Genomic DNA, 27,049 nt, shown 5'->3' with positions numbered 1-27,049 from the left:
AGAAGTGGTTACATTTATACCACAAAAAGTTGACTTTTAGCTGAAAAATGGCACTAGAGACAAAGAAGATCATTAATAATGATAAAAGCCTCATTCAATAGGAAGATATAGCAACTGTAAATATATATGCACCTAGCATCAAATCATCTAAGTATGTAAATCAAATATTAGCAGATCTGAAAGTTGAAACTGAGAGCAATAAAATAATAGTAGCGGCAATTAGAAATAGAAATAAAAAGCATCAAAATTAGAAAGGAAAAAATAAAACTTTCTCTATGTGTGGATGACATCATCTTGTATATAGAAGATTCTAAGGAATCTAAAAACAAAAATCATTAGAACTAACAAGCAAGTTCAAAAAGGCTACAGGACAAAAAGTCAATCAATATACAGGACTTCCCTGGTGGTCCAGTGGTTGAGAATCTGCCTGCCAATGCAGAAGACATGTGTTTGATCTCTGCTCTGGAAGGATTCCACGTGCTGAAGGGCAACTGAACCAGTGCACACAACTACTGACCTGGAGCTTTAGAGCCCGTGCTCTGCAACGAGAGAAGCCACTACAACGAGAAGCCCACGTTTGGCAACTAAAAGGTAGCCCCTGCTCACCGCATCTAGAGAAAGCCTAGCATCAAATCACCTAAACGAAGACCCAGCAGAGCCAAAAATAAAAATAAATAAATAAAAAATTTAAAAGATCAATATATAAAAATCAATTGTACTTGTATATGCAAATCAGCAACTTGAAAATAAAATTACAGTAATTCCACTTACAACAGTATCAAAAAGAATAAAATACTTAAGAATAAATTTAACAAAAGAAATGAGAAACATTAGAAACCCCTGTTGAAAGAAATTAAACAAGGCCTAAATAAATGGAAAAACATCCTCATGTTCATGCATCAGGAGACTTAATATTGTTAGGGTACCAATACTCTCCATTTGATCTGCAGATTCAACACAATCTGTATCAGAATCCTAGTTAACGAAATTGACAAGCTGATCCTATAATTCATACAGAATTGCAAGAGACCAAGAATAGCCAAAACAAACTTGAAAAAGAACAAAGTTGGGGGATCCTTATTTCCTCACTTCAAAACTTACTACAAACCAACCAACAGTAACGAAGAGAGTGTGGTACCAGCAAAAGGACTCACAAACAGATCAATGAAACAGAATTGAGAGTTCAAAAATAAACACCATGTGTCTACAGTCAGTTCAACAAGGGTGGAAAGACCATTCCATTATTAGAGAAGAGTCTTTTCAACAAATAGTGCTGAGACACTTGAATATTCACATACAAAAAAATAAAGTTGAAACCCTTAGCTCATATCATATACAAAAAGTAACTCAAAATAGATAAAAAGCCTAATTGTAAGAGATAAAATTATAAAATTCTTAGAAGAAAACACAGTAGTGAATCCTGAATCAGCCAATGGATTCTTAGCTATGACAGTAAATGCATAAGCAGCAAAAGAACAATTAGATAAAACAAACTTTATCACATCAAAATTTCTTGTGCTTCAAAGGACACTTTCAAGAAAGGGAAAAAACTCACAGAATGGAGAAAATATTTGCAAATTATAAATCTGATAAGGGACTTGTATATAGAATCTATAATCTTTACAAGGGTTCAAATAAGTAGACAATAAAAGGAAAAATAAATCAATGAAAACTTGGGAAAAGATTCTGAACAGACATTACTCCAAATAAGATATATAAATGGCCAATAAGCACAAGAAAAGGACTTGCCCAGTGGCTCAGTGGTAAAGAATCCACCTGCAATACAGGAGACCCAGGAGACATGAGTTCAATCCCTGGATCAGGAAGATCCCCTGGAGAAGGGAATGGCAACCCACTCCAGTATTCTTGCCTGGAAAATCCCATGGACAGAGGAGCCTGGTGGGCTACAGTCCATGGGGTTGCAAAGAGTCAGACACATCTGAAGTGAATGAGGACGCACGTGCACGAGCACCTGAAAAGATTTGACATCATTCATAATAGTGTTATGCCAATAAATGTGACAAGTCAGATGAAAGGGACAAACTCTTTAATAGAAGATGCAAAGTGTGCAAGCTAACTCAGAAAGAAAGAAATAATTAAAATAGCCCTATATCTGTTAAAGAAGTGAATTCACTGTAAAGAAGAAAATCTTTTCAACAAATGATGCTTGAACAATTGGATACCCATTGTTGTTGTTCAGTGGCTGCGTCATGTCCGACTCTCTGCGACCCTATGGACGGCAGCATGCCAGGCTTCCCTGTCCTTCACCATCTCCCAGGGTTTGCTCAAACTCATATCCATTGAGTTGGTGATGCCATCCAACCATCTCATCCTCTGTCATCCCCTTCTCCTCCTGCCTTCAATCTTTCCCAGCATCAGGGTCTTTCTAATGAGTTAGCTCCTCATAACAGGTACTGGAGCTTCAGCATCAGCATCAGTCCTTCAAGTGAACATTTAGGGTTGATTTCCTTTAGGATTGACGGATTTGATTTCCTTGCAGTCCAAGGGACTCTCAAGAGTCTTCTCCAGCACCACAGTTCAAAAGCATCAGTTCTTTAGTGCTCAGCTATGGTCCAACTCTCACATCCGTACATGACTACTGGAAAAACCATATCTTTAACTATACAGATCTTTGTAGACAAAGCAATCTCTCTACTTTTTAATATGCTGTCTAGGTTTGTCATTGTTATGGCTGCTGACACCGTCCACAGTGATTTTGGAGCCCAAGAAAGTAAAATCTGTCACTGTTGCCATTGTTTCCCCATCTGTGCACCATGAAATGATGGGACCAGATGCCATGATCTTCGTTTTTTTAATGCTGAGTTTTAAGCCAGCTTTTTCACTCACCTCTTTCACCTTCATCAAGAGGCTCTTTAATTCCTCTTCACTGTCTGCCATAAGGGTGGTGTCATCTGCATAAATGAGGTTCAGTTGAGTCGCTCAGTCGTGTCCGACTCTTTGCGACCCCACGCCAGGCCTCCCTGTCCATCACCAACTCCCGGAGTTCACTCAGACTCACGTCCATCGAGTCAGTGATGCCATCCAGACATCTCATCCTCTGTTGTCCCCTTCTCCTCCTGCCCCCAATCCCTCCCAGCATCAGAGTCTTTTCCAATGAGTCAACTCTTCCCATGAGGTGGACAAAGTACTGGAGTTTCAGCTTTAGCATCATTCCTTCCAAAGAAATCCCAGGGCTGATCTCCTTCAGAATGGACTGGTTGGATCTCCTTGCAGTCCAAGGGACTCTCAAGAGTCTTCTCCAACACCACACTTCAAAAGCATCAATTCTTCGGTGCTCAGCCTTCTTCACAGTCCAACTCTCACATCCATACATGACCACTGGAAAAACCATAGCCTTGACTAGACGGACCTTTGTTGACAAAGTAATGTTTCTGCTTTTGAATATGCTATCTAGGTTGGACAAAACTTTCCTTCCAAGGAGTAAGCGTCTTTTAATTTCATGGCTGCAGTCACCATCTGCAGTGATTTTGGAGCCCAAAAAAATAAAGTCTGACACTGTTTCCCCATCTATTTCCCATGAAGTGATGGGACCAGGTGCCATGATCTTCATTTTCTGAATGTTGAGCTTTAAGCCAACTTTTTCACTCTCCACTTTCACTTTCATCAAGAGGCTTATTTAGTTCCTTCATACACACACAAAATGAAATTTGATTGATATCTCATGTATATACCAAAATCAACTCAAAATAGATGACAGATCTAAAGGTAAAACTTAAAACTATGAACACTGACTAGAATTTCTAAAATTATAAAGACTGAAAACAAGTGTTTGCTGAAGATGTGAAGTAACTGAACCTCCCATACACTACTGATGGGAATGTAAAACAGTGTAACCACTTTAGAAAACAGTTTAGCAGTTTTGCAAAAAGTTAAGCATAACATAACTTCCATATGACCACCTATCCTATGACCAAGCCATTCCACTCCTAGGTATTTCTGTAAAAGACATCAAAGCACATAGTCATATAGAGACATATCTGAAAGTTCAAAGTAGCTTTTAAAAACATATTTTTTGTAACTCTCTTATTTATTTATTTTTGGCTCTGCTGGGTCTTCGTTGCCACTCGGGCTTTTCTCTAGTTGTGGCGAGCAGGAGCTACTCTCTAGCTGCAGTACTCGGGCTTCTCATCGCGCGGGCTGCTTTGTTTTGGAGCATGAGCTCTGGGGCACATAGGCTCAGTAGTTGGGGCTCCCAGGCTCTACAGCACAGGCTCAATAGTTGTGGGACACGGGTGGCAGGTAGGATCTTCCTGGATCATGGGCTGAACCCATGTCTCCTGCATTGGGCAGATTCTTTACCACTGAGCCACTAGGGAAGCCCCCATAGCAGCTTTATTTGTTAACAGCCAAAACATGCAGAAGAAATAGAGTAGCCATTATGGTCAACAAAAGAGTCCGAAATGCAGTACTTGGATGCAATCTCAAAAACGACAGAATGATCTCCATTCGTTTTCAAGGCAAACCATTCAATATCACAGTAATACAAGTCTATGCCCCAACCAGTAACGCTGAAGAAGCTGATGTTGAACGGTTGGTTCTATGAAGACCTACAAGACCTTTTAGAACTAACACCCAAAAAAGATGTCCTTTTCATTATAGGGGACTGGAATGCAAAAGTAGGAAGTCAAGAAACACCTGGAGTAACAGACAAATTTGGCCTTGGAATATGGAATAAAGCAGGGCAAACACTAATAGAGTTTTGCCAAGAAAATGCACTGGTCATAACAAACACCCTCTTCCAACAACACAAGAGAAGACTCTACACATGGACATCACCAGATGGTCAACACCGAAATCAGATTGATTTTATTCTTTGCAGCCAAAGATGGAGAAGCTCTATACAGTCAGCAAAAACAAGACCAGGAGCTGACTGTGGCTCAGATCATGAACTCCTTATTGCCAAATTCAGGCTTAAATTGAATAAAGTAGGGAAAACCACTAGACCATTCAGTTATGACCTAAATCAAATCTCTTATGATTATACAGTGGAAGTGAGAAATAGATTTAAGGGCCTAGATCTGATAGATAGAGTGCCTGATGAACTATGGAATGAGGTTCGTGACATTGTACAGGAGACAGGGATCAAGACCATCCCCATGGAAAAGAAATGCAAAAAAGCAAAATGGCTGTCTGGGGAGGCCTTACAAATAGCTATGAAAAGAAGAGAAGTGAAAAGCAAAGGAGAAAAGGAAAGATATAAGCATCTGAATGCAGAGTTCCAAAGAATAGCAAAAAGAGATAAGAAAGCCTTCTTCAGCGATCAATGTAAAGAAATAGAGGAAAACAACAGAATGGGAAAGACTAGAGTTCTCTTCAAGAAAATTAGAGATACCAAGGGACCATTTCATGCAAAGATGGGCTCGATAAAGGACAGAAATGGTATGGACCTAACAGAAGCAGAAGATATTAAGAAGAGGTGGCAAGAATACACAGAAGAACTGTACAAAAAAGATCTTCATGACCCAGATAATCAAGATGGTGTGATCACTCATCTAGAGCCAGACATCCTGGAATGTGAAGTCAAGTGGGCCTTAGAAAGCATCACTACGAACAGAGCTAGTGGAGGTGATGGAATTCCAGTGGAGCTATTTCAAATCCTGAAAGATGATGCTGTGAAAGTGCTGTACTCAATATGCCAGCACATTTGGAAAACTCAGCAGTGGCCACAGGACTGGAAAAGGTGCGTTTTCATTCCAATCCCAACGAAAGGCAATGCCAAAGAATGCTCAAACTACCGCACAATTGCACTCATCTCACACGCTAGTAAAGTAATGCTCAAAATTCTCCAAGCCAGGCTTCAGCAATATGTGAACCGTGAACTTCCTGATGTTCAAGCTGGTTTTAGAAAAGGCAGAGGAACCAGAGATCAAATTGCCAACATCCGCTGGATCATGGAAAAAGCAAGAGAGTTCCAGAAAAATATCTATTTCTGCTTTATTGACTATGTCGAAACCTTTGACTGTGTGGATCACAATAAACTGTGGAAAATTCTGCAAGAGATGGGAATACCAGACCACCTGATCTGCCTCTTGAGAAATCTGTATGCAGGTCAGGAAGCAACAGTTAGAACTGGACATGGAACAACAGACTGGTTGCAAATAGGAAAAGGAGTGTGTCAAGGCTGTATATTGTCACTCTGCTTATTTAACTTTTATGCAGAGTACATCATGAGAAACGCTGGACTGGAAGAAGCACAAGCTGGAATCAAGATTGCCGGGAGAAATATCAATAACCTCAGATATGCAGATGATACCACCCTTATGGCAGAAAGTGAAGATGAACTGAAAAGCCTCTTGATGAAAGTGAAAGCGGAGAGTGAAAAAGTTGGCTTAAAGCTCAACATTCAGAAAACGAAGATCATGGCATCTGGTCCCATCACTTCATGGGAAACAGATGGGGACACAGTGGAAACAGTGTCAGACTTTATTTTTTTGGGCTCCAAAATCACTGCAGATGGTGACTGCAGCCATGAAATTAAAAGACGCTTACTCCTTGGAAGGAAAGTTATGACCAACCTAGATAGCATATTCAAAAGCAGAGACATTACTTTGCCAACAAAGGTTCGTCTAGTCTAGGCTATGGTTTTTCCAGTGGTCATGTATGGATGTGAGAGTTGGACTGTGAAGAAGGCTGAGCACCGAAGAATTGATGCTTTTGAAGTGTGGTGTTGGAGAAGACTCTTGAGAGTCCCTTGGACTGCAAGGAGATCCAACCAGTCCATTCTGAAGGAGATCAGCCCTGGGATTTCTTTGGAAGGAATGATGCTAAAGCTGAAACTCCAGTACTTTGTCCACCTCATGGGAAGAGTTGACTCATTGGAAAAGACTCTGACGCTGGGAGGGATTGGGGGCAAGAGGAGAAAGACGACAGAGGATGAGATGTCTGGATGGCATCACTGACTCGATGGACATGAGTCTGGGTAAACTCCGGGAGCTGGTGATGGACAGGGAGGCCTGGCGTGCTGCGATTCATGGGGTTGCAGAGTCGGACACGACTGAGCGACTGAACTGAACTGAACTGAAAAAATGGAAACAACCCAAATGTTCAGCAAGAGGTGAATGGTAAACGGATTGTTATACAGCCATGAAATTGATTACTACTCAGCAACAAAAATGAATCTATTAAATTATACAACAATGTGGATGAATCTCAAAGTAATTATGCCGACTGAAAAAAGACAAAAGTGTATACATTGTATGACTCCATTTACATAAGATTCTGAAAATGCAAACTAATCTACAGTGACTGAAAGAAGTTCAGTGGTTCCCTAGGGTGTGGGTCTGGGAGGAGCTGAAAGACTTAAGAAGGGGTTGGGGAAGGAAACCTCTGTGGGTGATATATGTTCATTATCTTGAATGTGATAATGGTTTCACAAATGTATACCTGTGACAAAGCTTACCAAATTGCACACTTTACGAGCATGTGTGCTCAGTCCTGTCCAACTCTTTTTAACTCCAGGCCCCAATCCATGGGGCTGCAAAAAGTCTAACACAACTGAACAACTAACACTTTCACTTTTTCTCCCCTGCTTTACAAGGCGGATTCTTACCCACTGGACCACCAGGGAAGTCCCTTATCAAGTTTTCAAGAGTTAAGTTTAATTGCCAGGTTTGTAAGGCCTGAAGGTGAAGAGCAAGGAATCTGAGGTGAGAGACTCTTGGGTTCCAGCCCAGCCCTGGCTTCCCCACTTTCTTGCTCCATGATCTTAGGACAGTTTCTGAGCCTCTCTGAACTGCAGCTTCCCCATCTGGAAGATAGACAGTCGTTCCAACCTCATGAGCTAAAATGTTGTAAAGGGAGATGGTTCTGGTAGAGATGGACAGGCTCAGGCCCAACCACATTTACTCCATCTAGCCTTGAACTGAAGCTAATTTACTTCAAAACACTGATAAACAAACAGACACATAAATACATAATTACTTAACTTTGACAGATGGTTAAATCTTTTTGATGCCTGCTTAAGTTTATGTATTTGTCTGGAATGTTCTTCCAGGAAGTCCATGTGTGAGCCTCAGTGAGCCCCCAGACCCCCACACAGTGGGTGTGTATGTGCTGTGCTAAGCCACTTCGGTCGTGTCTGACTGTTGGTGACCCTATGGACTGTAGCCCACTAGCCTCCTACGTGCATGGGATTTCCCAGGCAAGAGTACTGGAGTGGGTTTCCTTCTCCAGATGATCTCAACCCAGGGATCAACCCTGGTCTCCTACAATGCAGGCAGATTCTTTACTGACAGGGGAAGAGGGTAGAATGGAGCTAAACCGCCTGCTTTCTGAGTCTTTCACATGCTAATGCACTTTGTGAAGCTCCTAGAGACTGTCTGGGGTGGGAGGGAGCTATGGAGACTCCCACACTCACTTTTGAAATCACCTACTGACATCTCCCCTCTGAGAAGGTGGCCACTGCCTGCCATTCACTGTGGGCAGTCTTCCCTAATCTCGTCCCTGCTCCAGCCTCCCATTTCCAAATGCCTGAGAGACAAACATCCTACCACATCTGACTTTCTTCTGTGTCCTGCCACAGGTGTTCTCTGCCTAGGCCCCCTGTGTCATTGCCCCCACCATCTCCCTCCCACAAAGCTCAGGGAGGCCCAGTACTTGGTCCTTTCTCCACCCCTAAAGCCCTGCTATCATCACCTCCTGATGGCCCTTGGTCTAGCTCCACCAGGCAGGGCCTCAACCACTTGTGGACCCAATTCGCCTTTCTTTGCTCCTGAGGTCTTCTCTGGTCACCTGACACTCCAGGCCCTGCACATGCTGAGTTTTCCACACCCATGTCCTTCCCTCTGGGATTCCCTTTTGGCTCAGATGGTAAAGAATCTGCCAGTGAAGGCCAGTGTGACTGGAGCAAATGAGGTGGCAAAGGTGCCCAGGGCTAATCATTTAGGGCCCTGGAGACAGAGTGAAGTCATTCTGCAATGCCATAAGGTCAGCTTATGTGGTCAAGAGTGGTAAAGAATCTGCCTGCAATGCAGGAGACCCAGATTCGATCCTTGGATCAGGAAGACCCACTGGAGAAGAAAATGGCAACCCACTTCACTGTTCTTGCCTGGAGAATCCCATGGACAGAGAAGCCTAGCGCTCTGCCAGGAATGCCCACAACTACCCGTCGTCAGGGTCCAGCTGCAGTGCTGGGCATCCAGGGAGTCCGGGGCCTTCCCAGCTGACCCGGCTGAAGGCTGCAAGTGGCCTCTTGCTCCCACAAAGGGGAGCAAGAGTCGCTCGTTATACTTGAGGCTGTTTCATCACTGGTGGGGTACAATGCATTTTATTTTTTTTTTTTTAAGTTTAGTTGATGTATAACATTACATAATTTCCAGGTGTACAACATAGTGGTTCACAACTTTCCAATGCGGTCTTTGGTATGCAGTAGATGCTTAGAAATGTCTACAGTTGGAAAGAATGACGCTAATCCAATGTGTTTGTTTTACACTGGAGGCACAGAGTTGTGCTCGACCCACCACTGCCACCAGGAGTTGGACTTAGGGGGTCTCCTCCAAGGTTCTGCACCAAGCTAGGCTTTTCTTGCCATTGACTTTGGGAAGGAACTCATCCAGGGGCCAAGTGGGCCATATTTGGGTGGGGGGGGTGGCGGTGGCAGGTAGACAACCATCTAGAGCTCACACTACAGATGACCGCAGAGAGACTGTGTGGCCTCTCATCAGCCAGCCCCTTGACCACTGTCCCAGACTGTGCTGTCCACCCCCAGAAGTCCCTGGTCCCCACTCCACCTCTCAGAGCCCTCCCCTAACTGGTCACTATCTGAGGCAGAAGAGGCCTTAGGAATTATCCATCCAGAGGCCTAAAAAGGTCTCAGAGGTCCTTTGCTAAGTCGCTTCAGTCGTGTCCGACTCTGTGCAACCCCATAGCCGGCAGCCCACCAGGCTCCCCCATCCCTAGGATTCTCCAGGCAAGAACACTGGAGTGGGTTGCCATTTCCTTCTCCAATGCATGAAAGTGAAAAGTGAAAGTGAAGTTGTTCAGTCATGTCCGACTCTTAGTGACCCCAGGGACTGCAGGCCACCAGGCTCCTCTGTCCATGGGATTTTCCAGGCAAGAGTACTGGAGTGGGTTGCCATTGCCGGTCCTTAATCACCCACTAACTGCGTGTACAACTCTGTGTCTGAGTGTGTGTAAATTTCTGGAGCAGACATCCAGAGATACCAGCTGAGACTTAAAGGGCATCCAAGACTCAAAATGAGATACAAAACAATGATTTGTTGAGCCTCTCATTATAAAAGTGTTAATATACTTAAGGCTCTTAAAACCGTGTGCTCAGTTGCTCAATCATGCCCAACTCTTTGGGACTCCATGGACTGTAGCCCACCAGGCTCCTCTGTCTGTGGGGTTCTCCAGGCAAGAATAGTGAAGTGGGTTGCCATTTCCTTCTCCAGTGGATCTTCCTGACCCAGGAATCAAACCTGGGTCTGCTGCATTGCAGGCAGATTCTTTACCAACTCTTTACCATATAAGCTGACCGTATGGCATTGCAAAATGACTTCTCTCTGTCTTCAGGGTCCTAAGTGATTAGCCCTGGGCACGTTTACCACCTCATTTGCTCCAGACACTGGCCTTTTTCTTGTCTGTCAAATACACAAATCTTCTTTCTACCTTAGGACCTTTGCATGTGATGCTTTACCTGGCTCTTTCCTATCATTCAGGTCCCAACTCAGATATCACCACCCAATCGAGACTCCTGGACCCAGGGCTTCCCTGGTGGTCCAGTGGTTAGGAATCTGCCTTGCAATGCAAGGGACAAGGGTTCGATCCCTGGTCTAGGAAGATCCCACATGCAGAAGAACAACTAAGCCCCTGGCCCACACCTACTGAGAACCACAACTAGAGAGTCCACAGGCCACAACGAAGATCATGTGTGTAGCAACCAAGACCTGACGCAGCCAAGTAAATAAATATTGAAAAAAAAATCTTGGACCCAAGTCACTGTTTATCCTTACAGGGCTCTTACCACCATGTGAAATACTTTTCTCAGTTGCCTCCTGAGTAAAACTATGTAAGGTAGAATGTGAGGGTTGGATGAGAAGGCCCTAACCTTTTGGTTTGAACATTCCATGATTTGAAAGCATTTGCCAGGGGCCTGCCATTGGTAGGTTTGGTGGGGAATAGGTTATATTTGGGGCTTCCTTGGTGGCTCAGACGGTAAAGAATCTGCCTGCCATTCAGGAGACCTAGGTTTGATCCCTGGGTCAGGCAGATTCCCTGGAGAAGAAAATGGCAACCCACTCTAGTATTCTTCCCTGGAGAATCCCATGGACAGAGGAGCCTGGCAGGCTACAGTCCATGGGGTCACAAAGAGTCACACACAACTGAGAGACTAACACTTTTCACTTTCATAGGTTATATTTGACTATGAACCTCAATCCCAGCCTAGGCTCTGGGCACTGGTGGGGAAGTCTCTACTAAGGGATGAGAGAGGGAAGAGGTGGGGCAGGAGGAGGAGGGGAGACCCAGGATCAGGCAAGCAGGGGTGGCTCTGAGAGCTGCACCCCAGGGCCAGGGAGGAAGTGCCAGCAAAAGGGAGGCAGACAAAGAAGAAGGAGTAGCTCCACCAGGGGCATGGGTTTGAAGTTAAGGAGAGGGCTTCTTTCATTTTTTAACCAATAAGGTTCAGAGTTGTCAGAAATTTGTGTAACAAGTATGCAAGGAAAAATTAAAATGTACATAGTCTTTGACCTAGCAATTCCACCTGTAGGAATTTCTCCACAGATAAAGGCATGTGTGAAATGACCCATGTACAAGGCAGTTCACAGCCACCTTGTTTAAAACAGCGGAAGACTGGAAACAATCTAAATGTCCATCAGGATTTCCTTGGTGGTCCAGTGGTTAAGAATCCACCTGCCAAGGCAGGGGGTACAGGTCTGATCCCTGGTTGGAAAACTAAGACCCCAAAAGCTGTGCTGCAACTAAGCCCATGTGGCACAACTACTGAACCTGCACTCTAGAGCCTGCAAGCTGCAACTAACGAAGGCCATGTGCCCTAGAGCCTGTGCTCTGCAACGAGAGAAGCCACCACCTTGAGAAACCTGCGCACCACAACCAGAAAGTAGCCCCCGCTTGCCGCAACTAGAGAAAGCCTGCATGCAGCAATGAAGACCCAGCGCAGCCAAAATAAATTTAAATATTAATCAACGTCCACCAGAAGTGGACAGGCTTGACATATCAGGGTACGTCTACAACACGGAACAATACAGGGCCGTTAAATACAACACAGAAAGTCTGCTAAGTGCTGACGTTGAATAATCTCCAAGATCTCTGCCAAGTGAAAGAAACAAGGTACAGGACAATACATACAGGGTGCTACCATTTATATGAAAACCTGAACACACAAATGTTTATAAATGATCGGAACATCTCTGGAACTTGTACCAGTTGCTAAGGGATGGGGTTGGGGGTTAATGTTCAATATTCTTTTTATAAAATTGAGGTAAAATTCACATAACATGAGTCATTTTAAGCATTTAAAAGTATACAATTCAGTATATTCCCACTGTTGTTCAACCATCATCTGGATCTAATTCCACAACATTTTCATCACCCCAGAAAGAAACCCCTGTACCCAGTAGCAGTCACTTTCCATCTCTTTCCTGGTAACCACAAGCCTGCTTTCTGTCTCCAAGGATTTGCCTATTCTGGGTATTTCATAAAGACGGGAATCAAATAATACCTGAACGTTTATGTCTGGCTTTTTTCACTTCGCGTGTTTTTTGCGGTTTATCCATGTCCCTATTGTCTGTGGATTTTTATATTCCATTGTATGGATGTAGCACTTTTTCTTTATCCATTCGTCTGTGGATGGACATTCAGGTTCCCATTTTTGGCTCATGCGAATAGTGCTGTTATGAACAGTCATATATAGGTTTTTGTGTGAATTCTTGTTTTCAGCTCTTTTTGGGTACATACCCAGGTGTGGAATTGCCGGGTCATATGGTAGTTCCATGCTTAATTTTTTTTTTAATCCTTACATTTTATTTATTTAATTTTTATTTAATTTTGGCGGCACTGGTCTTTGTTGCTGCACACAAGTTTTCCTGAACCTGTGTCCCCTGCATTGTCAGGTGGATTCTTAACCACTGGACCACCAGGGAAGTCCCATGCTTAACTTTTTTAAGAACTGCAAATTGTTTTCATTGTTCTTTTGCACTGGAGGGAGGGATAAATTGGTAGATTGGGATTGACATACACATACTACTATACATAGTTGTTGTTTGGTCACTAAGCCATGTCTGATTCTTTTGCTACCGCACGGACTGTAGCCTGCCAGGCTCCTCTGTCCATGGGATTTCCCAGGCAAGAACACTGGAGTGGGTTGCCATTTCCTGCTCCAGGGGATCTTCCTGATTTAGGGATTGAACTCCTGTCTCCTGCATTGCAGGCAGATTCTTGACTGCTAAGCCACCGGGGGAGCCTATATATAGAATAGATAACTAATAAGAACATGCTGAATAGCACAGGGAATTCTATTCAATACTCTGTAATGACCTATCTGGAAATAGAATCTGAAAGTGGCAAGGGGACCTTCCTGGTGGTTCAGTGGTAAGGACTTGGTGCTTCCACAGCAAGGGGCATGGGTTTGATCCCTATTTGGGAAACTAAGATCCTGCATGCCACTCAGCATGGTCAAAAAAAAAAAGAAAAAACTAGGAGAGTGGTATATGGTATGATTAGCTGATTCACTTTGCTGTACATCAGAAACAACACAACATTATAAATCAACTATACTCTAATAAAGAAGGAGTTATTTTGAGTATAAAAAATTATTTTGCACCTTGTGAATTTTAAACTAGGAATATCATGTGTAAATATCATCTCTTCCCAAGAAAAAGAAAAAAAAATGAAGGTGGACATTCATGGAAAAGTAAAAAGTATACAATAAATGTAAGGGCTTATGGTTAGATAAGAAATTAGTAAGTATCCATCTAGATAACTCCTGGAAGAACACTGCATTTTGGACTTGGCCCTCAATTCAGGTTCAACTCCTTTGTTCCATTCTAGTTCTAAGAGTTGAATTAGGGAGTCCTGGGTCCAAACCCCAGTCCTGTCAGTTACAGCTGTGCATTGTTGTACAGGTTAGTTAATCTCTCTGCATCTCAAAGGTAAAATAAGGAAAAGTCATCTCCTCAGCCAGCTATGAGAGGTGAATGAACTCAGGAGTGTATTATGCTCAGCCCTGTGCCTGGCACATGGTTGGCAGCCTAGGTTGGCAGCTTTATACTAGTAGGGTGTGTTCTCTGGAGTCTTTTTCACATAAATTTCTCTGGTTCCCCACATGCTCAAGGTACTCCTAGAGGCCTGGACTTGCTGAGGAGAGTCCTCGTTCCATAATATTTCACCATCCCTAATGCCACACAGTCCAGAAAAGGGGCTAGCCAGGGTGTGAGGGTACAGGAACCAGAATCAGATGCTGGGAAAGAGGCCTGCTGTCTGTAAGGACAGGGCAGGGAGCATGGCTTGCTCTATGGAGCTTTGGAGCCCAGGGTCAAATGCTAGGAGGAGCTGGGTGGAGACACAGTGTGGACTGATTTGGGTTTAAATGGAGGAACAACTTAAATTTTTTTTTTGGTCATACCATGTGGCATGTGGGATCTTAGTTCCCTCACCAGGGATCAAACCTGGATCCCTTGAACTGGTAGCATGGAGTCCTGACCACTTGACCACCAGGGAATTCCAACAACTTAAACTCTATTTATTTATGGCTGTGCTGGGTCTTTGTTGCTCCTTGGGCTTTATCTCTAGTTGCGGCAAGCAAGGGCTACATTCTAGCTGTGGGGCTCGGGCTTCTTGTTGCAGTGGCTTCTCTTGTTGTGGCGCACAGGTTCTAGAACGAGTGGGCTTCAGCAGTTGCAGCATGTGGGATCTTCCCAGACCAGGGATTGAACCTCTGTCTCCTGCACCGGCAGGCTGATTCTTCAGCGCTGAGCCACCAGAGAAGCCCCCAACAATTTAAACGTTTAACTGACAGGACATATGCCAAACACTGTGTTAAACACTGTAGTGTGATTCCACACAAGGTATCCCCATTTCACAGATGAGAAAATTGAGGCTCAGAGTCCTTAGTCATTTTACCCAAATTTACAAAAACAAGGTGAACCAAGTTTAAATCCAGGCCTGTCTCAGCCTAGAATATAGAAACTTAGCGTCTGTGCTAAGAGGTCATTGGCCAAGTATTGAACAAATGTTAATTATCACTAATCATTATCTGATACAAATACAGCTACAAGTAGAGCTGGGGTTGCAGCAGTGGAATGAGCAGCTTCTGGTAGGGGTGGAGTTGCCTCTCCCCCAAATTCAGGCAGAGGCTGGATTGGCTTCTGTGTCTGAGGCAGGGGGTTGGATTCTGGTACTGGGGTTCTAGCTGTTGGGGTCCAAGGAGATTCCCAAGGTACGCCTCCAGAGATGTGGATGTAGTTGTTTTCAGATGGGCCCTAGGAATCTGTCTTTTTCAAAAGGTGATTCTGGTCTGCAGCCAAGTGTGAGGTCCACTGGCTTGGATTGACCTCTAGGGCCCCTTCTAACACCGAGTCTGTGATCTACATGCCCTAATGCCCATCTCGGAGGAAGCGCTCTTGTGGGTTAGGCCTTGCCCTCACCCCAAGCTGCCTTCTTAAACCCCTAAGGCCTTACAGAGTGACCGTACCTACACCCTGCCTTCTTTAGAGCAATAAGCTTTTCGAAGGCAAAGGAGACTGCCAAGATGGAGACCACAGGAGCCTGGCTGCCACCTTCAGCGGTGAGGGTACAGCCAGTCCATCTTCTCTCGTTGTCCTGCTCTACCCCACTCCATACAGAGACCTGATCACCAAAACATTGCCATTTGCCCCACTGGACCCTGGTTAAGTGCAACCGTTCCTACTTTCAGCCCCTGGGTCTTTCTTGGAAACTCTGCCCAGTGGGGCCAGCTTACCGCGCATGCCTGGCAATTGTGCAGTCTCTCTGGTCTGAAGGGCCGTCTCATTTCCCAGGCTCTAGGAGGCCAACAACTCAGGCAGGGAAACAGACCAGAGAGCAATTCTCGATGACCTTTGGCTCCCTGGGAAGGACTCAAAACCAGTAAAAGTTTAGCAAGTGCCATTTAATCGTTGCCATAAAATCATTTAATTTTATTTTAATGAACTTAAAATTCATTAAAATAAAAAAACAAAAAAAACCACATAGACTTTCTGGGGAATAAAAGATCATTTGAGGACTCAGTTCAAAAAGATCTTTTATTAGTTTTATTTTTTCTTAGAAAATTTTCAAGCCACCTGTGTGTAAAATTCAATAAAACATGTGAAATGAACTCAGGACTTTGTCTATGACCTCAAGTGAGTTGATTTCAGCTGCTGAACTTCTATTTCCCCATCTGCAAAGGCCACTGGCCCAGTGGTGGGGTAGGAAGTGGCAGTGGGGCAGGTGTTTTGAATGCTGAGAGGGAGGTATAAGTTGGGAGCCCCCAGAGTCCAGGCCAGAAACCTCTGGCCTGCCAAACACCCTTTTTTGGGTTTCTGATCATTGGTTTTAAATCTTCTGCTTCCATTTCAGCTTCCTAGTATCCCATTCCTTCTCCCACATTGCTGCTGCTGCTGCTGCTAAGTCGCTTCAGTCGTGTCTGACTCTGTGTGACCCCATAGACGGCAGCCCACCAGGCTCCCCCGTCCCTGGGATTCTCCAGGCAAGAACACTGGAGTGGGTTGCCATTTCCTTCTCCAACGCATGAAAGTGAAAAGTGAAAGTGAAGTCGCTCAGTCGTGTCCGACTCTTAGTGACCCCATGGACTGCAGCCTACCAGGCTCCTCCATCCATGGGATTTTCCAGGCAAGAGTACTGGAGTGGGGTGCCATCGCCTTCTCCGTTCTCCCACATTGGGAGAAGGGAAATGCAGTCACTGACATGTGAATATAAAAATACTTCTTTCAGAGCTCTTCCCATGGAAACCCAAGCCTTTCATTCATTCAATACTATTTACTGAACTTGAGCCAGGCACAGAAGATTCAAAGATGCAAAAAGACACCATCTCTGACAGAGAGTCTTCCCCTAATTTTCAGCCATGTGGAGACAGAAGAAATAATATCTTTGGGGAAGGGGCATTGACGAGGAGACACTGCCTTTTGGGAAGACTGAAGTGAAGTTCATGGTTCTATTCCTTTGCTGATTTTATAATCAACCCTTCTGTGGCCCTAGATCTTCTTTTTAAAAATATTTATGTATTTATATTTATTTGGCTGTGCCAGGTCTTATTTGTGGCATGCAGGATCTTTAGTTGCGGCATGCAAACACTTGGTTGCCACATATGGGATCTAGTTCCCTGAGCAGGCATTGAACCCAGGCCCCCTGCTTTGGGAGCATGGAGTCTTAGCCACTGGACCACCAGGGAAGTCACTGCCCTAGAGCTTTGAGGACATCTAAGAATTCTGAGAGCCAGGATCTCAGTAAATACTTAACAAAAACCTGGGTAACTTATGAGGACCTGAAGGGCATCTCTAGTTTTATGAAAAAACAAACCCTGAGAGAGATTAAACTACCTGCCTGTGGTCACACAGGTTGCCACAATCACCTGAACTCAAACCCAGATTTGAGTCTGGCACAGCTGTTTTGGAAATACTGTTCGCTTTGGATTTGAACCTGGGAATTTTGTAACTATGTGGCCTGGAGTAAGGAGGGCAAGAGGAGAGGAGACAGCTCAGGAACTTTGGGCTAAAATGACCCAATCTCTAATCTTGACCTGTTACCACTCTGACCTTGACCTTCGAACTAGAAGTAGGGCCACAGGCAATAATCACAATCACTAGGAGCTTACCATGAACTCTCATATAACACATCTCTGGAGTTGTGCACTAGTATCCCCATTTTAGAGATGCACTGATAAGCTCAGAACAGGGGAGGCAATGGCACCTTACTCTAGTACTCTTGCCTGGAAAATCCCATGGGTGGAGGAGCCTGGTAGGCTACAGTCCATGGGGTCGCGAAGAGTCGGACACAACTGAGCGACTTCACTTTCACTTTTCACTTTCATGCATTGGAGAAGGAAATGGCAACCCACTCCAGTGTTCTTGCCTGGAGAATCCCAGGGACAGGGGAGCCTGGTGGGCTGCCGTCTATGGGGTCACACAGAGTCGGACACGACTGAAGCGACTTAGCAGCAGCAGCAGCAGAAGCGACTTAGCAGCAGCAGATAAGCTCACTACAGGGCTGCTTCATGCTTTCCCCACCACCCATGCCGTCCACCAGTAGCTAGGCAAGTTCCCCTACCTAATTCTCCTGAGCCTGTTTTCTAATTTATTACCAGGATAGCAAGAATTATTCAGGAGAAGGCATTTACCTGCTTGGGGCAGGAAGGAGTAGGTACTTTATAAATGCCAGCAGCCTGCCCCCCTTCCCTTCCTGAAACCTCTTGCGCTTAAGTGCAGCTTAACTCTCCTGTGCCAAGAAAATACACCTCAGATATACACTAGCCTTTGGGCCTCAATGTCACTCTCTCTACCTGCCTTCCTGTTGCTCAGACTTTCTTGACGGTGGGGGAACTGGGGTTAGAAAGCAGACCTGCCCTGAGGTAAGTTAGGCACACCCTTAGGATGCTGGGTCCCAGGGCAGCATTTCTTAGGAGTGAAACCATTTGACTCTTTTCCTTGCCCTAAGAACAAAACATCAAAGGATAATGTATGTACAGGAAATCAAAGAGAAAGGGCCACAGGCACCAGATAACCCAGAAGCCCCAGGAATCGCTCACTGAACATCTGCAAATGCCCGCCACTGACCAAGCTCTTTACTGGAGGCTAGGGGGCTGCAGAGATAGAGGGCTAAGGCTGTATTCACCAGCAGGGTTTGTGGACACAGTTCAGAGTCAGATTTTCCCATCTGGCAGGTGAACTGCCAGACAAGGCATTCCTCGGCTCAAGAGAACATAGAGAAGGCACTCTCAGAGCATTCTAGAAGGGGAGTAGGTGTCTGGGAAGGAGGTAGTTCCAGGCAAAGGGAATAGAATTGTGAGAAGCTCAGAGGTGACATGGAGCCTGGCACTGGGGGTGGTGGGAAGAACCTGTAGAGGCAGCTAGAGGTTGGGTTACTAGGTTACAGTCAGGGGAGACAGATGAAAGTTTCTACCTGCCATGTGATCTGCCATTTCTACACCCTAAACTCTCCTCTCTCCAGCCCTACTTGTATCAATGCCAGGTCAGCATGGATGGGTAGTCATGCTGTCCTGGGTGGGACGTTTGCATTTATATGATATCCAATTCCCTTTGGGGTCAGATATTCTCCCATTTCTGGGGTAGTGAAGGGGAGAGAGAGGGAAATTCCTTGGCAGTTCAGTGGTTAGGACTCTGCGCTTTCACTGCTGAGGGTGTGGGTTCCATCCCTCGTTGAGGAACTAAGATTCCACAAGCAGCCCTGGTGCAGCATGGCAGTGGGGTGGGGGTGGGTGGGCGGCGTGGTGAGAGGGGCGGGGAGGACAGGGAGGAATAAGACAATGCATGCCTTCAGAGTACTTAGGGCTGGTCACATATAGGAAGCTTTCTGAGGCATTAAGCATCCTTATGTAAGATGTTTCTTATGAAGGCAAAAAAGAAAAAATAATGCAAATGCCTAACAACAAGAGATAAGTTGAATTACAGCACATCTAATGGGGGTTAAGCAATCATTAAAATTTATGACTCAAGAACTTAAAAAGAACTGTTCATGATAGATTTAAGAAAAAAAAAAGGAGTATTTAAATTGTTCGGCAATTTTGTTTTTTTAAATATGCACAGACAAAAAGACTAGGAGGAAATATTAATAATCTTGCTCTCTACATGGTAGATTATTCTCTAAACTATTTTATAATCTTCCAGCTATTCAACAATAAGCATGGATTGCTATATCATCAGAATAGCAATAAATATCAGCTTCATGTTAGGAAAAATACGGTGATGGGGGTCAACTGTGGATCCTGCAGTATTTGTCATCTCTTCGGATTTCAGCTTCTTTGTCTATAAAAGGTAGACCTGAAGGACAAGTTGAGAAATCTTTCCTCTTTGAAAAATTCAAACTAACTTCTAGAGGATGCCAGAGTTTTGAAAATGGGCCAGCCTCCCTCTCTTGGAACAAGAAGGGCTGACCCCACATCTTAAGGGGAGGGAGGACTTGGATCGACATAGAGGGAGGGCCGGGAGGGGACGGTAAAGGAGGAAGAACATTGCTGGGCCAAAGTTGGAGAGATACCTACTGGGAAGATCTACACTAGGGAAAGGGGCAGAGGCTGGGGAAAAGGGCCAAACTGGAGACAGGATGGTCTCCAGTTTGAAGGATGAAGGATGGTCCGAATACCTGGGGGTTCACGGGTTGGTTCTGTCTGGAGGTGCCAGAGGCTGGATGTACCTAGAAAACTCTGGGTAAAGTGAAGCTCCATCACTCTTGGCAATGCCCGATTCCTATAGGAAGCAGTTTCCCTCCTGCCTACGTGCTAAGTCCCTTTGGTTGTGTCCAACTCTTTGCAGCCCCATGGACAGTAGCCAGCCAGACTCCTCTGCCCATGAAATTTTCCAGGCAAGAATATTGGAGTGGGTTGTCATTTTCTCCTCCAGGGGATCTTTCCAACCCAGGGATCGAAGAAAGTCTGTATTGGCGGGTGGATTCTTTGCCACTAGCGTCACCCGGGAAGCCCCAGTCTCCCTCATACTAGGACCTGAACAATGTGTTGGCAGTGGAGGTGGTGGGAAACCAGGGTGGGTCCACCTCGCCTTGCCACAGCAGGGAGTGGTTGCTCAACAATTACCTACTAAATGAATATCATTGGGAAAGACATTGCTTATCTATAGACCTCAATTTATAGTACTCATCTGTGAAATGGCAGGTTAGGAAAGATTATAATTTGTTGGGGAGATTAAACACTGCATACTTCCATACTCCGTCCTCCCACAGGATACTGCCGGCTCTATTTAGAAGTAGGCACATAGAGGCTCTGAAGGGCTGAGTCACTTGTCCCAGGTCTGGGATCCTAACTGGTTCATGACTGCAAAAGTAGCTTTTCCCACTCCACCGACGCGGTGTGTCGCTTCCAGCCTTAAAATACTGGTGCCACTACGAGGTTTGGCAGGGAAAGTCTGAACAGGCACCAGGCGCAAGGTGACAGATCACTCCTGGAGACGCCTGATTCTGGGCGGGGTCCCGCAGGACTTCCCTCCTCTCCTGGCAGAGCCTTTTCCAGTCTCGACCGAGCCTCTGGCCGGGATGCCCCAGAGCTCGAGGTGGGGACAGGGGCGGTGGTGGGGAGGAGCCCAGTCCTGAAGCAGCTCCGAGGGGCTCCAGCCTGCTGCGCTTCAAGCGCGGCCTGATGTGGGCTCGGGTTTTCACAAGCTGGCGTCAGGGGCCGGCAGTGGTCGGCGCGGGTTTCCAAAAGTCTGAAGGAAAACCCAACCGAGGGCCGCGCCCTTGAGACCCGCGGAGGGGGAAGTCACCGCAGCCGTGCCCAAGCCTCGGGCTCTGAAGAGGAGGAGGGGGGAAAGATGTGTGTGCGTGTGTTTGTGTGTGACGGGTGTGTATGTGTTGCTGCTAAGCTGCTGCTAAGTCACTTCAGTCGTGTCCGACTCTGTGCGACCCCACAGACGGCAGCCCAGGCTCCCCCATCCCTGGGATTCTCCAGGCAAGAACACTGGAGTGGGTTGCCATTTCCTGTGTGTGTTGAGTGGTATTTAAGCCGAGGGAGGCGAGAACCCTAAAGCTGGGGGCGGGGCGCACGAATGAAACCTTTTCGGTCCTTCGAGGTACCGATCCCCCGCCGCCTCCAGCGGCTAATAACCGTTTGGATCCCGGAGACTCGTCTCCCAGCCCAGAGTCCTAGTCTGTGACTGCCGGCGGGAGGGGAGTTTGAGATTTAAGTCCCACCCTCTGGGCTGGAAGCCTGAGGCCAGAGAGGGGAAGTGATTTCCTCAAGGTCACGCAGCAGACTGCGCCTAGCCCGGGCCGAAGCCCAGGTATCAGCCCCGCCTTGGCCATGAGCCCCAGAACCTGGCCCTCCACAAGTCCGACACTGGGAGGGAGGAAGGAGAGGGTGGACGGGGGCTGGCTGGCTGGCTGGGGGGGCTGGGGGAGAGGTGAAAGCGCGCCGGACACCCATAACCCCAGGTCAGAGTTCAAAGCGGAGACTCCTTCCTGAAGCGGACGACCCTGGAGTCCCGCCTCGGGCGCCCCCTCGCGTGGGGCCGCCGGAGTGAAGATGACGAGGGGACGAGGGAGCGCGGGGAGCTTGGCACCCAGTCCCACCTCCGGCGGGCTGGGACGGCGCGGTGCGCGCGGTCCCTTTAAGAAAGTTCGCTGGGTGAGTTCATCCAAGTTTAAAAACTCGTGGTGGAAACGGGAAAGGGGAAAGGGAGAGGGAGAGAAAGGACGAAGGAGAGAGGGGGAAAAGCCCCGCCGGAGACTGGCGCGCCGCAGCCCGGGCCGGGGCGAGCCCGCAGCGCGCGGCGGGGATTGGCTGCGCGTTCCCTCGGAGACCGCGGCGAGGGCGGGGGAGGGGGCTGGCCGGGCCCCAGCTGAGGCCGGTTCCGGCCCCCGGCCCCCGCCCCCCGCCGCCTCCCGGCGCCCGCCCCCTCCCCCGGCGCCCGCCCCCCGCCCAGCCGCCGCCGCCGCCGCCGCCGCGGGCGCACTCGCCGGTCGCATTGAAAAGGCGGAGGCGGCGGCCGCTCCGGCTCCGCTCGGTTCCCGGTGTCTCCCCACGCCGCACCCCCTCCCCGCCTCCCGCACCCGCCAAACTTGATGTGACCCCCCAACCCGACGCGGCGGCTGCCCCTCTCACCGCCACCCCGCCCCGCACCCCCGGAGCGCACTGCTCACCGCGCCCCTCCCCACCTCCTCGCCGGGGCCGGGCGCCGCGCTAGCCCTCAGCGCTCCCTTCCCCTCGCCACCCCCGCCCCACCCCACCCCCCGCACCATGAGCAACCTGAAGCCGGACGGCGAGCACAGCACCGGCGCGGGCACCGGCACCGGCGCGGGCACGGGCTCTGGCGGTACCCTGGAGGAGGAGGTGGGTCTGCGCCCCCGGGACCGGTCCGGTGAAGTGCACGCGGAGGGGGGCGGGGGACGGGGCGCGCGCGGCCCCCCGCGCGGTCTGGCAGTGGCTCCCGGCGCCTTCCCGCCGCTGCCCTTCGGCCGGGGAGGAGCAGCCCGTGTCCGGCGGGCGGGGGCGTGCGGCCTGGACTACCCCGCCGGGCGGGCATTGTCTCCCCGCCCTCCCGGGCTAGAGGCGGGTAGCGCGCCGGCCGCCGTCCGAGCGTCCAGCGGTGGGCGAGCTGCGCCGCGCCCGCCCCGCGCCAGCTGCCCGCGCGTCCCTCGTTCTCCGCGCTCCGCCCGGCTCGCTGTCCTCTTCCGAGGCGCTCCTCCCGCATGGCCGGGACTCCCGCCTCTGCTGAGAGAAACTGAGCGGGATTAGCACGGCGGGCGGGCAGCACCCTCACTCCCTTGCACTTTCCACCCTGACCCCTCCTCGTGACCTTGGAGGCCTGGGCCGGCTGCGCGGCACCTTGGTTCACTAGAGTTGTACTCATGGCGGGATAGACGGGCTTTCTTCACGGCCCCAGAGCCTAAGCTTTGGCAAAGATGTCAACTGACTGATTTGAGAAGGAGATGCCTAAAGACTCTAAGTCTCTGGTTCTCCTCTGTCGGATTTTGCCCTGGCAACCAAGCCAGGACACCAAAGCTGGCCCCGGTGGGATTCTACAAGGAATGTTCACCGGCCATGTGCTAGGAGGAGGGTGTCTGAAGGCTTCGTGGAATCACCAGCAGCTGGGTGGTTAATTGGATGTGGCAAAACCGGGAAGCTGTGTGTATTCGGGGTGGAGGGGTGGGTGTGTGGATATAGCCTTAAGGCTATTATTGAATGGAGACCAGAAGCTTGGCCGGCGGAGACAAAACTGTTGTGGAAAGGAGGCTGGCTTCCCTGCTCTTTCTCTCTCTGGAGGGGCCTCTGCTGTGTCACTCTAGGGCCAGGAGACCCTTCCTGCCATGTCCGGCATGCTCTTGCCCAGGAAACCAAGGGCCAGTTATCCACGCTGAGCTCCCTTCCCTTTGGTCTGGGGGAGAAACCGCAGAGCCTCTGGTGGGGGTTGGCGATGCCGCCTGCCTCCCATCCAGTGGTGCCGGCCTCCGTGCTACAGGTTTGGTGCAGAATGGCGGCACTGGCTGGGCTGGGCTCCTTACTGTGGGAGGGGTGGAGGGAGGGTCACACTCTTAGCAATTCAGAGGCCTGGTGCCAGCCCCAGTCCACCAATAGCATGACATCTTGAGAATCTAGGTCTAGATCCCGCTTTCTGTGGGGAAGGAAAGGCGAAATATATAACCCCTCACTACACCAGAGGGTCTGATATCTGTACCCGAGTGTGGTGTGGGCTGGGGTTCTTTTGGCTCCTGAAGGCCTTGTCTGTCTTGGACTTTGATGATGACAGGCTCTTGGCTTTGAGGATCCCATCCTGACCTTACCTGGTTGTTTAGAGTCTCCCCTAAGAGTTGGGAGAGGGTGACAGGGTTACTCTGTGCTTGTGGGGTCTCTACTGAAATTGTCCATCTTCTGTGAAGCTGGACATGGACCCAGAACCACTTCTGCTGGAGGGTTGACTTCAGCAAGGATTTTACCCTGCCTGAGACCCTCAGACTCACTCCTTTGAAATGGGAAGGGTGAACCATGTGGGCAGTCTAAAATCTTGGAGAAATCATTTGAGGTACTTATTGGTCACTTTTTTTCTAAGTAGCTTTTCTGAGAGAGAGGGCAGAACTGTCAAGAAGTGGAATTTCTCTCTTTGTCGGCAGAGGTGGGCTACAGCCCTGTAGTGCTTCAGGGAATCAGTGCAGTGGTGCTGGGGAGGGGAGGGAGCATGGGCTCTTGTTACTACAGAGATCTAAAACCAAGGGCTGCAGTGGTCTCTTGGAGCCCCACATCTGCTCTGGTCACGTAAGCACGAGAGTCGGCCCCTTTTCTCCGGCCAAAAACTGTTCACCCAGGGTTCCATCTTAGATTGGTGGTTTGAGCAGAACTGGACATATTCTCTTCAGCTTACATGCCCCCTAGGTAGGCAGTTCTGCAACCCCCAAGAGCCACCATTGGAGAAATCCACCTTAGCAGAGGTGGTTCCTCTCACGGCTGACCTAGGCTGGCTCTTCCCAGTTGGCTATTGGGTATTAGCTAAGGTAAACCTAGGAAAGCAAGGAAGATGTGGCTGAGCAGGTGGTTGTTGGACCTGGAAGAATGATAGAGGCAGTCCAATAAGAGGGAATAGTGCATATAAAAGTAGGGGTAGACTGTGGAACCACGTGACTCATTTGGGTGACTATGGGGAATTTGTTACGTTGAAGTGATGCTGGGGGCCACATTATGAACAGCCTGATATCATGCAGGCCTGGGAGGAAATCGACATTTTTCTGTCACTTGGGAAGGAGATGGGTTAGAAAATCCAAGTGTCCCTTTCAATCTAGAGGCTATACTCTCTCCCGGGTGTGTCTTGGCTGGTGCCTGAGCTCCAGGAGGTGAGGATGTAACTCCACACAAGAACACAGCTCAGGTTGGGCTTGCCTCTGATGCTGCCCAGACCCAGACCCAAGCATTGTCTTGGCTTAGTGATTCTTGAGGGATGGCTGGATAGTTACAGTGTTTCTGGGGAAAGATATATTTGGTTTGAAAGTATATTCTATTTTGAAAACGGAGACTTCACTTTGATAATACAAGGTAGTATTAAGTTACAGTAATTACTTACTGAGAACCCCCTATGAGGAGGGGGGGTATTTGGAATCTTGGGGTAGGGTGATGTTCAAGTTTCTAAAAGTTAAAGTTTTAAGCCAGCTTAACAGTAAGTTATAGAAAGGCAGGGTTAATGGTGGCTAAGGGAGCTGCAGCTTGACCTAAGGGTCTTGGCCCCTCTGTGTTCTCCATCCCCGTTGGGTCAAAATTGCTTCCTGCAGGTCTGGTACCCCAGGGTCCATCGTGTGTCCTCTAGGGGTCTCTGAAGAACCAGCTTGGTCCTTAGCCTCTGGCAGGATGGGTCAAGGTTAGCTCTCAAATAAGCAAAGGAATTTTAGGGTCCAGTGTGTGATTTGGACACTGCCCCCTTTCTTTTCTCTGCCATCAAAAATATTTGCCAGGATCTGGGACATCTTGGTGCTCTGTCTGAAGACTTTCTAGGGGATAAGGGGAGGGAAGCATCTATGCTTCTGGGCTTTTACCTGGAAACAGGACTCAAGCAGGTCAATCCAGACAGGTTCTGGTGGATCAAACTCCCCTCTGCCCTGGGGATTGCTGGGATGTGTCTCCTCTGTTCAGATAACCTAATGGAGAGACTGAACTATTTGCAGTACTGAACCCATATCTAGTTTTTATAACAGGTGTTGTTTTGAGCATTTGACCATTTTAACTCATTTCACTCTCATAACAGCACTGTGACGTACTTATTTTATTACCATGTTATAAATGAGGAAGCCAAGACACAGGTTAAATAGCTTTCATGTAGCTTGTAAATGGTTAAGTTGGGATTTGAACCCAGAGTTTGATCTTAACACACTCTGCTGGCTCTTCTGTTTTATGTTGGGGGTTTGGATGAGGCTTGAGGTTGGAGAGGGGAGAGGATCTCCATCTCAGGCTCTTTAGGGCTGAGCTTTAGGTGATGACAGGGTCCCAAATAGAAGCCCAGGGCTGGCTCCAGACTAGGTCTCTTTGAGTTGGTCGCATCCTGACAGTGGGTGGTGGGAGCTGTCAGCCCCTGCGGGAGGAGCAGTTTATCACAGATGATGTTTAGAATTGTTATTGTGTGGTGATAAAAACCAGATCAGGTGAATTCTCTACAGACAGTACATCCCCCTTGTAGCCTGTGCTGGGGCTGACCGCCTTCACCTCCCAACCCCTTGATTCCCTGTTGCTTTGGGCATCTTAACTTAAAAAAAAAAAAGGTACTTCAGGTAACTCTAAAGTGACTGCCTTTCATTTGGGAGGCCTTTCTCTTGGGTCTCCGTAAGTGGCCGGCCGCAATAAGAACTAGCTTCTAAGTGTCATTCGATGTTTGGACATTCCGATTTCTCATCTCCA

General features: G+C 47.8%; 1 long non-coding RNA gene across 1 annotated transcript in view; it reads right to left on the bottom strand.

The window, feature by feature from the left end:
- LOC102402672 overlaps positions 1 to 23,060 on the bottom strand; it is a 30,367-nt gene extending 7,307 nt beyond the window's left edge. Inside the window, exons 1-3 of the long non-coding RNA XR_006542839.2 lie at positions 22,925 to 23,060; positions 20,885 to 21,468; positions 15,938 to 16,063 (exon numbers count right to left, since the gene is read on the bottom strand). This is a non-coding gene — a long non-coding RNA (uncharacterized LOC102402672). The remainder of the gene's footprint in view (positions 1 to 15,937; positions 16,064 to 20,884; positions 21,469 to 22,924) is intronic.
- Between the last annotated feature and the right edge of the window lie 3,989 nt (positions 23,061 to 27,049).

The sequence above is a fragment of the Bubalus bubalis genome, chromosome 11 (assembly GCF_019923935.1).
Source record: "Bubalus bubalis isolate 160015118507 breed Murrah chromosome 11, NDDB_SH_1, whole genome shotgun sequence".
Classification (NCBI taxonomy): Eukaryota; Metazoa; Chordata; class Mammalia; order Artiodactyla; family Bovidae; genus Bubalus; species Bubalus bubalis.
This window is presented reverse-complemented; position numbering and strand designations above follow the sequence as displayed.